The sequence below is a fragment of the Scyliorhinus torazame genome, chromosome 7 (assembly GCF_047496885.1).
Source record: "Scyliorhinus torazame isolate Kashiwa2021f chromosome 7, sScyTor2.1, whole genome shotgun sequence".
NCBI classification, from domain to species: Eukaryota; Metazoa; Chordata; class Chondrichthyes; order Carcharhiniformes; family Scyliorhinidae; genus Scyliorhinus; species Scyliorhinus torazame.
In genome coordinates, this window is record NC_092713.1 from 66,678,325 (window position 1) to 66,694,472 (window position 16,148).

General features: G+C 45.7%; 1 protein-coding gene across 1 annotated transcript in view; it reads right to left on the reverse strand.

Moving 5' to 3' along the window:
* Window positions 1-16,148, reverse strand: part of pik3r3b (phosphoinositide-3-kinase, regulatory subunit 3b (gamma)) — a 755,907-nt gene that overhangs the window by 496,757 nt on the left and 243,002 nt on the right. The gene's annotated exons all lie outside the window — the stretch shown is intronic.

Genomic DNA, 16,148 nt, shown 5'->3' on the forward strand with positions numbered 1-16,148 from the left:
TAGGTTGTCTTTGGATTTACCGTATAAATGGGATACAGCTGGTTTAGCTCTATTTTTGGGATAACAACGTTGGCCCTGGGTTGTCCATCATTCACAGAAAACTGGCAGCTATTCTGTACTCTAGTGTAATAAATACACCTGGACACCACATCTTTATTGTTTCGCTATTGCACTGTTATTACCTTAACTCCATTATTGTAAGTCTAATCATCAGTTGTAATCAATACCTTAATCTTGCACAACTAATATGTGATTGCCTGTAATGTGCTGGCTCTGTGGAATCGCTAGACAGTGGCCTGAATTTTATTGACTGCGGTGGCTCGCTTCCCACCATCCGAAGAGTTGGTGGGGACACATCCCCACCGAATCCGAGTGTCCTGCAGCCAATTTACGCTTCAGTGAGCATTGATTCACTACAGGCGGGACTTCCACCTCTCACTTGGGAAGAAATCTCGCCTTAATGATTCGCCGGCCAACCTGATTGGCCAGTGGTTCTCCAGCCCTTGCAGCAACAACACTGCAGTGGGCAGAAGAGGAACTACACCAACCTGCCTAAGCCTAAGTTCTGGAGCCACAAGACAAGTAAGGGGTCCCAGAGTGGGCAGGAGAGGTATGGTTTTCGGGATCCCTGGAAGGGGGTGGTGATCGTTGGGGAGGAGTGAGGGGAGGGGAGATGAAGAGAGGTGCGAAAGTCATTGGGCCTTAAGGAGATTGCGCTCCCTGTCAGAAAGGGACTTCTAATGGAGACCACCCCTCACCACCTTCCTGCCCAAGATCTAACTTTGATTCTTTCGGATGTCCTTCCACAAAGGTTCAATGTTCTCGTCAGCCTACAAATTGAGGCAAGGCGTGAAAATGGCCCTTATGTGGCCATTTTGAGTCTCAATTGGGTCATGGGTGGGCTTCCCATCCGAGGCCTTGTCCGCTCCAGTATAAAATCACTGGGTGGAATTCTGTGATCCTGAGGCTAAATGTTGACGCCGTCGGAAATGCGTCGCGTATCTCGACTGCGTCAACACCTCAGGATCTGCAATTCTGGCCCTTACATTGGGCCAGCACGGCACTGGTGCGGTTCACGCCGCTCCAGCTGCTGGTCCCGCCGCGAACTGGGCACCGCGGGATCCGCGCATGCGCAGTGGCACCGGCGCCAACGTGCACATGCGCAGTGGCTTCCTTCAACGCGCCGGCCCCGACGCAACATAGCGCAGGACTACAGGGGCCGGCGCGGAAGAAACAAGGCCTCCAGCCAGAGAGGCCGGCCCGCCGATCGGTGGGCCCTGATCGTGAGATCGTGCTGGTCGCGGGGATTCCCCGGCCCAGCCCCGGGCTGAGAGAATCCTACCCATTGAGTCAGCGGGGCAAGCAGAAACCCATCCCAGCAATTTCACGCTCCTGCCACTGCCTAAAATCCATCAGTGGAGGAAAATAATGTTCAGGCCAGTATTTCCGTGGGGAAGACAAGTTCCCTGGATTGTTAGTCTTGCCCTGCCTAATAACACCTTTATAAAAGTTTATTGTTGAAATAGGCTCAAGGTTCAGTTGTAGAGGCCACTTACTTTCTTTACAATTTTTCCACAAACGATATTCACGTTTCTTATGCCCCCTAATGGTTTAACCATCTAATGGGCTAAAATAACAAATAACTAAATAAATTATTCATCTGGGGAGCAGTCTTTCAATTTGGTGTAAAACTCTACTGTCTGTAAAATGGGCAACATGAAATGGACGCAAACTTACAAACCTACAATTGCTTACAAATGACCATTAAACTGGCAGTTTAAATAAACCACAAGGACATGCAGCTGCTGGGAAAACTGGTAAAATTCACATTGATACAGGTCTTCCAAACTTACATAGAAATTGCAACATGGAAACAAGCCATTGAACTCAGGTGTCTATGTTGGTATTTAGCCTCAGCAAAGTTGGAGCCCAGGCACATTATTTACAACAAGAAGAAATTCTTGGGCGAAATTCTCCCCCAACGGCGCGATGTCCGCCGACTGGCGCCCAAAACGGCGCCAATCAGACGGGCATCGCGCCGCCCCAAAGGTGCGGAATGCTCCGCATCTTTGGGGGCCGAGCCCCAACATTGAGGGGCTAGGCCGGCGCCGGAGGGATTTCCGCCCCGCCAGCCGGCGGAAACGGCGTTTGTTGCCCCGCCAGCTGGCGCGGAAATGGGCGGCGCATGCGCGGGAGTGTCAGCGGCCGCTGACAGTTTCCCGCGCATGCGCAGTGGGGAGAATCTCTTCCGCCTCCGCCATGGTGGAGGCTTTTCCGGAGGCGGAAGGGAAAGAGTGCCCTCACGGCACAGGCCCGCCCGCGGATCGGTGGGCCCCGATCGCGGGCCAGGCCACCGTGGGGGCACCCCCCGGGGTCAGATCGCCCCGCGCCCCCCCCCAGGAGCCCGGAGCCCGCCCATGCCGCCTTGTGCCGCTGGTAAATACCTACTTTAATTTATGCCGGCGGGACAGGCAATTTCTCGGCGGGACTTCGGCCCATTCGGGCCGGAGAATTGAACGGGGGGGGGCCCGCCAACCGGCACGGCCCGATTCCCTCCCCCGCTGAATATCCGGTACCGGAGACTTCGGCAACCAGCGGGGGCGGGATTCACGGCGGCCAACGGCCATTCTCCGACCCGCTGGGGGGTCGGAGAATGACGCCCCTTATTCTTTACTTATTCAAATTTATTGAAATTTGTTTCCTCATTCCTCACTGGCATGCCAAGTGCAGGTAGTAATTGGTCCATTATCTAACTGTTATAGAACAAAAGTAACAATTGACCACCCGAACACAAAAGCACCAGCTGAGTGATACGGAAGTAAACTGGTCAACACTTCAGCCATTATCACAGCGGTCTACATCCCACCCCAGGCAGTAGTGAGGAAGGCGCTGGACGAACTATACACAGTAATAAACAACTACGAAACAGAACACCCGGTGGCCTTGTTCATCGTGGCCGGAGACTTCAACAAGGCCAACCTCAAGAGTGTACTGCCAAAATTCCACCAGCACATCTCCTGTCCCACCAGGGGCGACAACACTCTTGACCACTGCTACTCAAAAATCAAGGGCGCCTACCGTTCCATCCCCCGACCGCACTTTGGGAAATCAGACCATAAGACGGTGCTCCTTCTCCCGGCATACAAGCAGTGGCCCTGACTCAAGCAGGAGAATCCAGCTAAGAAGGTTGTGCAGTGCTCGTCCAAGGAGACAGAAGAGCTCTTACGTGACTGCTTAGAGACAGTGGACTGGTCCATATTTAAGAACTCAGCGACCAACTTAAATGAGTATGCCACCACCGTCACAGACTTCATCAGCAAATGTGTGGACGACTGCGTGCCAAAGAAAGCAGTATGTGCGTTCCCCAACCGGAAACCATGGCTCAATCGCGAGATTGACTCCCTACTGAAGGACAGATCTGAGGTGTTCAAGGCAGACGACCCTGACCTACACATGAAATCCAGGTACAACCTCCGCAAAGCCATCCGGAATGCCAAGAGAGAATATCAAACCAAGCTAGAGTCACAGACAGACTCTCGGCGGTTGTGGCAAGGACTAAACAACATAACGGGCTACAAAGCGAAGCCGAACAGTATCTCTGGCAGCAGCGCACCCCTCCCCGATGAACTCAATGCATTCTATGCTCGGTTCGAGCAGGTAACCAACAGTCTGTTGGCGAGTGCCCCAGCAGCCCAAAATTCACCCATACCCACCATCACAGCTTCCGAAGTCAGATTGGCCTTCCTGAAAGTGAACCCTCGGAAGGCGACGGGCCCAGACGGGATCCCTGGTCGTGCACTCAGAGCCTGCGCGGACCAGCTGGCAGAGGTATTCACGGACATCTTTAACCTGTCCCTACTCCACTCCGAGGTCCGCACCTGCTTCAAGAAGACCACCATCATACCGGTACCAAAGAAGGACCAGGCAACGTGCCTCAATGACTACCGACCAGTGGCCCTGACTTCAGTCGTAATGAAGTGCTTCGAGAGGTTGATCATGAAGCGCATCACTTCCATACTCCCAGAACACCTTGATCCACTGCAATTCGCATACCGCTGCAACTGGTCCACATCAGACACCATTTCCCTGGCCCTACACTCATCCCTAGAGCATCTCGAAAACAAGGACTCCTACATTAGACTCCTATTTATTGACTACAGCTCCGCCTTCAACACCATAATCCCAGCCAAGCTCATATCAAAGCTCCAAAACCTAGGACTTGGCTCCCCACTCTGCAACTGGATCCTCGATTTTCTGACCAACAGACCACAATCAGTAAGAATGAACAACAACACTTCCTCCACAATAGTCCTCAACACCGGCACCCCGCAAGGCTGCGTACTTAGCCCCCTACTCTACTCCCTATACACACACGACTGCATGGCAAAACTTGGTTCCAACTCCATCTACAAGTTTGCTGACGATACGACCATAGTGGGCCGGATCTCAAATAACGATGAGTCCAAATACAGGAGGGAGATAGAGAACCTAGTGGAGTGGTGTAGCGACAACAATCTCTCCCACAATGCCAGCAAAACTAAAGAGCTGGTAATTGACTTCAGGAAGCAAAGTACTGTACACACCCCTGTCAGCAGCAACGGGGCCGAGGTGGAAATGGTTAGCAGTTTCAAATTCCTAGGGGTGCACATCTCCAAACATCTGTCCTGGTCCACCCACGTCGACGCTACCACCAAGAAAGCACAACAGCGCCTATACTGCCTCAGGAAACTAAGCAAATTCGGCATGTCCACATTGACTCTTACCAACTTTTACAGATGCACCATAGAAAGCATCCTATCAGGCTGTGTCACAGCCTGGTATGGCAACTGCTCGGCCCAGGACCGCAAGAAACTTCAGAGAGTCGTGAACACCACCCAGTCCATCACACGAACCTGCCTCCCATCCATTGACTCCATCTACACCTCCCGCTGCCTGGGGAAAGCGGGCAGTATAATCAAAGGTCCCTCCCACCCGGCTTACTCACTCTTCCAACTTCTTCCATCGGGCAGGAGATACAGAAGTCTGAGAACACGCACGAACAGACTCAAAAACAGCTTCTTCCCCACTGTCACCAGACTCCTAAATGACCCTCTTATGGACCGATTTCATTAACACTACACCCTGTATGCTTCATCCGATGCCAGTGCTTATGTAGTTACATTGTATATGTTGTGTTGCCCTATTATGTATTTTCTTTTATTCCCTTTTCTTCTCATGTACTTAATGATCTGTTGAGCTGCTCGCAGAAAAATACTTTTCACTGTACCTCGGTACACGTGACAATAAACAAATCCAATCCAATCCAATCCAAACAAGCTTCAAGGTCTGATCACCTATATTTGCTGAATTAGCTGATATCAGGCAGAAGGACACCACAATTGCCTCTGCACTTTGACCCAACAGAAAGACACAGCTATGGCACCAATTAACATCGGCTTGCAGTGAGGACAGCTTGCTCGTACTGTCCACCAGACTGAGAAATAAGTCGACGAGATGCAATTGCACCTCAGCAAGAAACAGGGAAGTCAGGGATAGAGGGAAGTAAAAGGGAGTAAAAATTGGGGGAAGGGTAACAAAACCACAAGGGCCGTAATTCCCCAGCCATTGAGATTCTCTGTTCCCGTGGGCAGCGCACCCCTGCCGCCGGTGTCCCGTCAGCGGGCGCTGGCTTCAATGGGAAATCCCATTGACAAGTGGCGGGAGTACAGAATCCTGCTGCCAGCGAGTAGTGCACCGCCTCGAAACACGCGACTGAGGGACTGGAGAATCCAGCCCAATTACTCATTTAATTCAATTAATTCTGGGTGCTGGGGAGTCAATGGATTTCGACATTCAACTCTAAAATGCAAAGGATATTCATTTTTTGGGCTTTTCGCGGTTTAGTTATTAAAATATCTTCTGTTATTCAAAGATTAAGTGGCCTGGAAAGGGAGACAAAGTTTGCTTTGCTGGGTGGTAACATGGAAATGGGGTTGCATTATGCAAGGAGTGCAGTCAATAAATTTAGTCTCATCAAATTTGCTATAAAGACACCGGGAAAAAGCTGGTGCTCTTCCGTGAACAGCAAAGGAATGGTTGGTAGTTTCATAATGACATATATTAATCACCCAGTTTAAATAATGACATAGATGTAATCCGCTGTTGAATCATGGTCTCAAAACAGCATTGTGTGTCATTATTTAGCCAACATAAACTTTGAATGTCTGTATTTAGCAAGTGTTTAAGGCAGTGTGGAAAGTTTCTGTTGCTAACCTGAATGAACTCAATTGATCTGCTGCCAAAAATACAATTTGGTGTTTTCATAGTGAAATGTCTCCATTTGTTTAATGCCTCATCATTCCTGTCCCACCCTGGTTGTACAATTCTATCGTTCTGTAGTGAAGGTCCTTTATTATAGCATGTCTCCCATAGATGAATCAGTGAGTTAATAAAGTGAACTGGTGCAATGCCATATTAGAGTGAGGCCTAAACGCTTCATAAGGCAGTGTTGTTGTAATAGTTGGCGTTTGCCTTCATCTTGTGGAATTACACCAAATGAATCCAACGTGGTGCATCATTTATCATTTACCATTATGTGTTTTCTCACAATGACAAGGTAAAACATTCTGTTTGCTTAAAGTCATCCTTTGTTGTATGGATGGTGATTATAAGGAAAAACACAATTCATAAGAATAATTAAATAATAAATAATATTGGTGGTTCCTGAAAATAAAGATGAAATTCCATTTGCATTTTAGTTTATGAACTATACACATATAATGGGGCGATGTCTACCACCTACCCACCCGCCCCCTCCCCACCCCCAAACCCCCCTTTTGCCACATCTGTCCAATTTGAGCTCATGTGCGCAGTCTGAAGAAAATGGTTGCTGCACAGAATAACTGTCTACAAGGTGAAAACGCTGTCCTTGCTCAGCAATGGATACCCAACATTATTCCCCTTCCTCCTACTTCATATGGTAAACTTTAACCTGGCATATCTGAATGCCCATTGATCAGCTTTTTACTTTATTGGACCATGTTATTGGAAAAGAGTGTAATTTGAAGCTCTGCAAAACAGCAGACTGAAAATAAAATAAAGCAGCATTCAAATTGCACAAAACTGTAAGAGTAAAACTTAGAAATGGGATGTTGTGTCTGGATGCCACTGCCTCTGGGGCTTACATTTTACAGTGCCATGGGGTCTCAAGTTACTCATGGTTCACCCACGATTCATGCAAGATTTCTAAATTGTCTGCTCGCTGCCTTGTCTCCAGGGAATGTATTCTACACTTCACTGCTGATAACTGTCTATACATATGTGATACATGTATCTCTCATAACTACAGCAGTTCTATTGGCAGGTGTTTGTGGTGAAGTGCGCAATACAATTTAAGTTAATGATAGAAAAGATACTATACCAAAACCTTGATAATATGTAGTATATAGATGGGTGGCACGGTAGCACAGTGGTTAGCTTTACAGCGCGGTAGCTTTACAGCGCCAGGATCCCGGGTTCGATTCCCGCTTGGGTCACTGTCTGCACATTCTCCCCGTGTCTGCGTGGGTTTCCTCCGGGTGCTCCAGTTTCCTCCCACAATTCCCAAAAAACATGTTTGTTAGGTGAATTGGACATTCTGAATTCTCCCTCTGTGTACCCAAACAGGCGCCAAAGTGTGGCAACTAGGGGATTTTCACAGTAACTTCATTCCGGTGTTAATATAAGCCTACTTGTGACAATAATAGAGATTATTGTTATATTTTTGTTGTACATATGTGCAAATATATATTAAGTGTTCAGTAATCCCCTTTTGCTTCTACTGTATGTGCGTGAAAGACATAAATATGATAAGTAGAACCAACTGAGCATTATTTGACCAATTGATTTATCCCTCCTTAGTTCCATATTACAGTGCTAGCAGAGTACATTTGACACATGACTGCTGTTTTTGCTACAGTTTGAGACACTCTCTGATTTTTAACTACCTTGCAGCCTTGAATAAAACCCTATCCAGGTTCACACAACAGCAGGGAATTTAGTATCGCTTTAAGCACAATAAGGTAGACTTCAAAGCTCCTTAAACAGAAAACCATCTAATAGCACGCCACAAAACGGAGTAAAAACTGGGGGAGTTTAGAAGAAGGGGCAGAAGAGAAAGCAGCAAGAGGAGTTATAAGTGGATCCAGAAGCAAGGTAATTGATAAGAGGTTTTCTGAATCTTTATAAAGGTAGTTTGGATGGAAGGATTTCAGAAGGGAGTTCCAGAAGATGGAATTGGCAGAATGCCTGAATGCGTATTGAATAGAATGACACGGGGAAGTGGAACCTGCACGAGAGGCTGGAAGAACTTTGTAGGTTAGGTTACAGTGAGTTCATGAAAGGATTCTAAAATTGATTTGCTGAATTATGGGTGTTGGTGCAGTTTAACAATGACAGAGGCTATTGAAGCACGGGGACTTCTCACAAGTTGCACTTTGTCAAGCGTAGATAAGAACAAAGCATGATAGGAGAGTGCAAGGACAGTTGAGCATCAAGGTATTAAAGGTAAAGATAAAGTCCCCAGAGTCCCAGGTGGCCATAGACTGCTTTCCCCTTTGACAGGGGAGAGCTGACTGGTGGTGATTTAATCTGAGGATCACCACACCTCAGGCGAGGGACAAGGTTGAGAAGGTGGGGCCTTCATGAATAAACTGGAATAAAACTCTTGGTAATGGCGCAGATGTGAGGAGAGAATCTCCATATGGGATCAAGCAGTATCCCAAAGGAGATCAATCAGATGGTAAAAAATCTCAGAAGGGCTTCCTCAGCCATGTCTGATTATCTATGATTAAATGTAAGTAGACTGCATTTACCCACTCTTCACTTCCAATTACCGTAGTTGAATATAAAACTGAATGAGACTATCGAGCATCAACTAAATGTATCATTCATAATATTCACAGAAATGGACTTTGGTTTAGTGGTAGCATTCCTATCGCTGGATCAGAAACTGCAAGGGTCCATGCCCATTCTAGACTATCCCCTCAAATAGAGAGTCAGGATGTAGTTCTGAATTTAGGGTTGACGTCCAGTGAGTGTGGATGTATCGTCATATAGATTATGGAAACACATAAAACTCCCCCCGCAATACAGAACTAGCTACCTTCAAAATTGGTACAAAGGTGGTCATAGCCACAGAAGGAGTGTCTATAACATGGTTGCTAATCATCCTGCAAATCTTTACCTCTCTCTGTGAATAGTGTCAGCTGCGGCTCAGTTAGTTGCGCTCTCAACTGTGAGAGGATTCTGAGTTCAAAGCCCACTCCAGGACTTGAGCACACAAATTAAGGCTAAAACTCCAAGTGCTGAAGCGGGGGAGTATTGCAGTCTTTCAGATGGGATTGAGGGCTCGATATAACTAAATGGGAACAAAGTCCCACAGCTAGCGCATTTAGCTGTGTGTTTTCTGGCGACTCGCGTTGTGAAAGGGGCCTCAGCGGGGAACGCGTGGCCGAGGCCACACATAGCCCCGTTTTGTACATTGGGGAGCTCCACTCGCGGAACTCACCAGTGTAGCGAGACATCGGGACGTCATTTTTAAATGTCATCCTGATCTCTGAGGCCCCCGACGTGATTCCCGACCCCCAGCCTGAACGCACTATGGGCAACAGTGTGTGTAAAATGGAATCCACGATTGCTCTCATTGTCATTCGGTTTCAAAGCGCAGGTGTTCACTGACTTTGTGGGATTGGGATCATTCATTTTAGGTTCGAGTGCTCAGCCTGACTGGGGCCTGATATAATCGAGGGTACTACCCTACCCAGAGACATGCAGCGGAGGGCCTCCGATACCGTGGGAGACCCTCACAAGTGCCGTTCCAGCCGGTCCCTGTTTGTGGCGTCAGGCGATGTTCACACTTCTCTCCAGCCGGGCAGGCAAAAGAAAAGCTCTCTTCTGGTCAGCCTCTCTACAGTCAGAGATCCTGGTACAGTGTCATGGATATTACAGTCTAGTCACTGGGGTTGTGTGGCTGTTTCTTGAGGCAATGCTGCATAAGAAAAGCAGCATCAGATGCTACCGCCAGATATGAATTTCCCAGCAATGCCCTCTGCAAGGCTGGTTCCATTAGAAGGAGGATCCCAATGGATTACTGCCACAATATCCACATTCGGCTTTACATTCCAGAAGCATATGGATTGAGAAAGGAAGGAGAGGGAAAAGTCTCACCCACACAATAAACATTATACTGGTGTCATGGGCATGTCCCTTTAAGAAATGTATTTGTCTTATCACATGGCTTCAGTCATGTCATTGGGTGGGTGGAGCTGGGCTGTGGCTCTGGGAGTTGGTTTTACTTTCACTTTGAGTTTGAACTGGTTTTGTTCTGCACAGGTTGAAAGGTTTTTCCTCTGTCTGCATTTTCAAAGCTGTTTCCAGACTGCTTGATAACTTGAAAATAAATAATTGCTTTCTGGAAGGAATCAAACCTGCTGTTTTGGAAAGGAGACCAGAGCATCCATACCAGGCCTTGAGTGCGATGTGCTGGGCCACAACTTTGAAAAGGGTTTTCAGGGTTTATGGGATTTTGTTATTAAATTGGAACAGCTAAAGGGGGAATTTATTAAGGGTTATACATAGAGTACTGTAGCTGTGTGGTGCATTTATGTGGGTAGTTGATAAAAATACTTACTGTGTTGGTTTATTAAAATGTTAACTAAATTTATAGAATAAATTTTGTTTTTGATTAAAAGTGCTTAAGGCCTTTGCTGAATAACCCCTGAAAGGCAGGCCCTTGTGCTCATCGTAAGCAAAATCAAAAAACAGTTGTGGGTCAGGTGAACTCCATGGAATACTTTGGAGTTTCCTAAACCCCGGTCCATAACACTAGAGTCCCTTAACAAATAAAACAACTTTGCGTTTGTGATTCGAGAATTAGACACCAATTATTCTGATTTTACACTTGCCATCTGGTTAGAAGGATGAATGCACACACATCTGCGGACATTTCAGTTTCCCCCCCAAAATCAATCCTGATTGACAGTCCCTGAAATCTAGTTAGAATTGCAAAAAGTCAAACATTCACCATGCTAATGGCTATCTGACCTCAGAGGCCTTGTTGTATTTAAGACCTGGCAGAACTTGGCCTCATCTTTGTATTTCATCTTGGACAATTGGTTAAATGTCTCTTGGATTTTTCTTTAAGTCAAAAAGTGATCCATTAACGCAAAGACACTGAAATTAGATGGTAAGACAGGATCACTTAAATGCATTCACCTGCAATTCCTCTTGCCTGTGCTAGAGGAGAGAATAACCCCATTTGTTATAAACAAGTTAATGCTTCCATTGAGCTAGTGAAGAAAGTATTTTTTTTCTTCTTTAGTCTTTTATGAGAGGTAGGCATCGCTGGCAAGGCCAGCATTTGTTGCCCATCCCTAATTGCCATTGAAGCCACTGGTTTGTTTGGCCATTTCAGAGGGCAGCTAAGAGTCAACCAAATTGTTGTTTGTCACAAGGCATCATTTCAAGCAGGGCCAAAGTGAATTATATCTGACTTCTTGTGCACAGACTTTTAGCCATCATCTGTGATGGGCTGAGTTTAGCACCGCCAATTCTGAGGACCTGCCTCTGATGGCATTCTGAGGGCAAATGGATTTTCTTTTTCTTTTCCGATAGATATCCGACCACCCTGATGTGTAGTTGTCCCCTTAACCCCACCCAGAGATATGGTTCACAGCCTCATCTACAGTTGTTACTCCACTAAAATCCTGATTGTGTCCACAAACTGCCTGATGGATGGAAATCACTAATTCACAGCAACGCTTTCTACTGAGTCCCAGAATGGCACTCCACAATCTGTCAAGCTGCAGTAAAGCTACGTCAGTAAGTGATATTTTTGGCACCAATGAAAAAGAGAAGCGGAAAATTGCTCCTGAAACCGTGCTTCGTTAATCTTTTATAATGTGGGTGGTTAAAGAATTGCAGTCGTGAACTCCCACTGGTTTCGGCCTGATTGCATTTTCAGGCAGGTGGGGGGGGATACAGTGACAGATATAAGAGTGTCTCCATTTCATCTGTCACCTCAGAATCTAACCTCATGCCTTGATTTGCAGACACAAAGCAGCAGAGCTCAGAATGACAGAGCTGTGGGCACAAATTTCAATCCAGGACAATTTTAAAAGGATACATTCAGCAGGAACTGTCCCTGTCAAACTCAAATGCATTGAAAGCTAGAGTCCAGAGACGGTATGAATTTATATCAGCTCACCCTTTTCACTTTGTCACAATGATACCAACTTAAAAGCATGATTTGTTTTTACAATTCCCACTGCTTCCAGATCGTGAAGGTTTAAATTCAGCGGGAAGCTGATTCTGATTATTTTCACATAGAACTTACAGTGCAGGAGGCTGCTATTCGGCCCATCGTATCTGCACCGGCCCTTGGAAACAGCACCCCACTTAAGCCCACACTTTCAACCAATCCCCGTAACCCAGTAACCCCACCCAACCTATTTTGGGTACTAAGGGCAATTTAGCATGGTCAATCCACCTAACCTGCACATCTTTGGATTGTGGGAGGAAACCGGAGCACCCGGAGGAAACCCACACGGGGAGAACATGCAGACACCGCACAGATAGTGACCCAAGCCCAAAATCAAACCCGGGACCCTGGAGTTTTGAAGCATCTGTGCTAGCCACTGTGCTACCGTGCTGCCCTACACGCATACACCGATAACTCTCCGATTAGTGCCAATCTGCACAATGTTGCCTTCCTCTGTTTTTTAAAATGCTTAATTTCCACGATTCTGACACTATAAGTGAAAATAATGCAGCCAGTAACAAACAAGTCAATCCCATCAATCACATACTGGGTAATACCAAGGGCCTAGTATACAACAGTGCCACCAGCTAGCACCCTGTGGTACTACAGCACCACCCACTGAATTCTGACCAATTAACTAGGTCCTCCATTCACGTTACTTCACTGGGACCGGGCGAGGGGAGGGGGAGGGGTGGACAGACAATCAAAACTGTGGCCTCGATTGGACTAAAGCAGATTTGGAGCAATATTTATTGTTGATTGGAATCCTTTTAGATCTGGTACTGCAGTCACTGTAAATATTATTGTATGCGATGCTGCTGCACCAGAAAAAAACACAGAAAAATAAATATTAATGTTTGTCTTTGAATGACTCCTCCCAATTTTGAAAACATCTGAAATGAGGTATGTATATCTATGTGATCAATGTGGCGCACAAATGCTGGCATAGACCAGTTGGGCTGAATGACCCATTGATGTGCTGTAGGATCTATGGCTGTCCCCCAAGTTTGCAAAGGACAAATATGTGGAATATATGTAACGTCTAGTACATGTAAGTAAGCCACACTGCAGACCCAACTGATAATCTTAAATTATCTGTCCACCCCCCCTCCCCCACCCCTAAATTGTTTTTTAGTGTGATCGTGTAAGAATTATATTAACAACCAATTTTAAATTATCAGTAGTGGTCGCAGTGTTGCTCACTGACGTGCTAGATGCTACATATATTCACACGAAGGGCCCTGCCCAAACAGAAAGACATGCCCATGCATTGCACCTTTTTCACTAAACTAAAGCTTGGGCGACAGACATTCCCTGGTCCATTCCTCATGGCAATGCCTTGACCAATCAGAGTCAACTTGCCCAGTTTGAATTCTCCTTGGCAACACCAATCAGTGTCCATTTGCCAATCAGTCAGCATTTTCTTGTCAAGCAATCTAAATTGTTGCTTCCTTTGCTTACTTGTGATTCTGTCCTGATGAGTGCGAAACAAAATGCTTTGACAGCATGTTTCTTCAGCAATGCTTTATGTACACTGCACTCCAGATACCACATTTTGATACTGATGTTAAACAAGCTTTAAAAATATTGGGCAGTTCTGAGCTGCAGTTTGAAACTGTGAAGTTCCCCAGTCAAACATCAGTTAATGTTTTGACTGACCAAAGCTGGTATTTATTTTGGAAAAATTACATTTTGTAGATCCCCCTTAGCAGTAGTAAAATGCAAGGCTCCTGCCATTAAATGAAAGCAACAACATGCACTGAATTCGCACATTTTACAGCTGATGCCATGGAATCATTTGCAGAAGAACAGGGAAATTCCGTCAATGTCCTGCCCAATTTCTACCCCTTGGTTAAGGCCAAGTAGGAAGCAAATCTACTGGTCATTCAAAGCATCGCTCTTTGCAGAGCCTTGCAGGAAACCAATTGGCTATTGGCTTTGCCTTCAACATAGCAACTATATTTCAAAAAAATATTTTTTGTAAATTCAATATCCAAAATGACAATCCTGTCAGATAAAAGCAGCCTGTCGTTTGAAACAGATAACACCGGCATGGCAGGTGTGGGAGCTATGACGTCAAGATAATTTGGGACTGGTTTGCCTCTGAACTGCACCCAGCATTTGAGCAGGAAATCTGCATGCACAGATTTCTGATACGTGCTTGCAGTTTACATCAGTGCATCCTTTTTGAGGCACCGTCAAGTGCACCTCCCTCAAAAGTCCATACAGGGTATTCGGATGCAGTGCAATTTAGACCCAAAATTGGGGGAAATGATTAAAATTGATTTTCTGGCACAAAATCCAAGGGGCAGCACGGTAGCACAAGTGGATAGCACTGTGGCTTCACAGCGTCAGCATCCCAGGTTCGATTCCCCGCTGGGACACTGTCTGTGAGGAGTCTGCATGTTCTCTCCACGTCTGCATGGGTTACCTCCAGGTGCTTGGGTTGCTCCCACAGTCCAAAGACGTGCAGGTTAGGTGGATTTGCCATGATAAATTGCCCTTAGTGACCAAAAATGTTAGGAGGGGTTATTACAGGGATAGGGTGGAAGTGAGGGCTTAAGTGGGTCGGTGCAGACTCGATGGGCCGAATGGCCTCCTTCTGCACTGTATGTTCTATGTTCTATGAAAAAATGCCCCTATCGTGACCTACTCCTCTATGCAGTAGAATGCATGGCTTATATTATTCCTTCAATATACCACGTGCCAAAGTTTGACAATCTGTTACCAATAAGCTGTAGAGTAGATTGGTAGCTTGTGTTGTTATTTGCTTGTACATCAGCTGATCAGTTCTTACACAGGCTGTGCGTCACAATTAAATTCACTAAAACATCAACTTTAGTTTATGTAATGTCTAGACTCTGTCCGAGAAGTTTCTGTTTAAAAAGCTTGCAAATAAAATCCACCTGATCAACCTCATCCCTGCCCTATCACAGGAATCAGGGATTCCCGTAGATGAAATGAAATGAAATGAAAATGAAATGAAAATGAAAATTGCTTATTGTCACAAGTAGGCTTCAAATGAAGCTACTGTGAAAAGCCCCTTTTCTGTCATCCCAGTAGTCAGCAGTAATGTATGTGCTCATAATGTTCGTGAAAAAATGTAGACTCAGTTCCTGAGCAGTCTTAGTTTGGCTGCGTTCATAATAATACCTTCATAAGCACATGCATATTGGAAAAAAATATTTTAAAGTTGCAATGATTGGCAAAACAAATCTCGAACTCCCAGAGACTTCTGCCCTCCTCCGCTGAAGGTGCCAACTCTTATGGGAAAAGGCATCCAGTTCCAGTGATAATGGTCTTTTACCACAGCCTTACCCAAGCTGTTATTGTAACAATCCATTTCACATCTAAAGTCACAGCTTTTGAAAGATTTCCTGCAAGGGAAATTACTATTATAACACTGATACAAAGAGAATGTATTTTAATTATCATACAATCGAGCTTTACTGGGAAACTCAGATTACAACATGACTCATGGTAGACAATGATAAAAGGCGGACATGACTCTGATAAAACACCACCCCCTTGTGGTAGACTGTAGAAATGTAGTTACTCACTCCTCATAAAAATAAAGAAACATTGCAGAGTAAATGAGTACTAGTCTGCAAGTGGATTGTTAAAAAAAAAGTGACATACTAGCTCTGTAAGTTACAGTATTACATCTACAACTTAATTCAGTCCATATTTTGTTGCATTAACACACGTTGGTAACAGCAATCCTGTTCCTGTTTGATCCTAGGTACATAGATCAGTGCTTTGTTGATTTAGAGTTCATGAAACTGACCTGGAGTTGACAGAGCAAATGAAAGGGAAAGAGAACCAACTTGGAAACAGACTAAACTATCATTTGCTGTCGGCCAACAAAGGC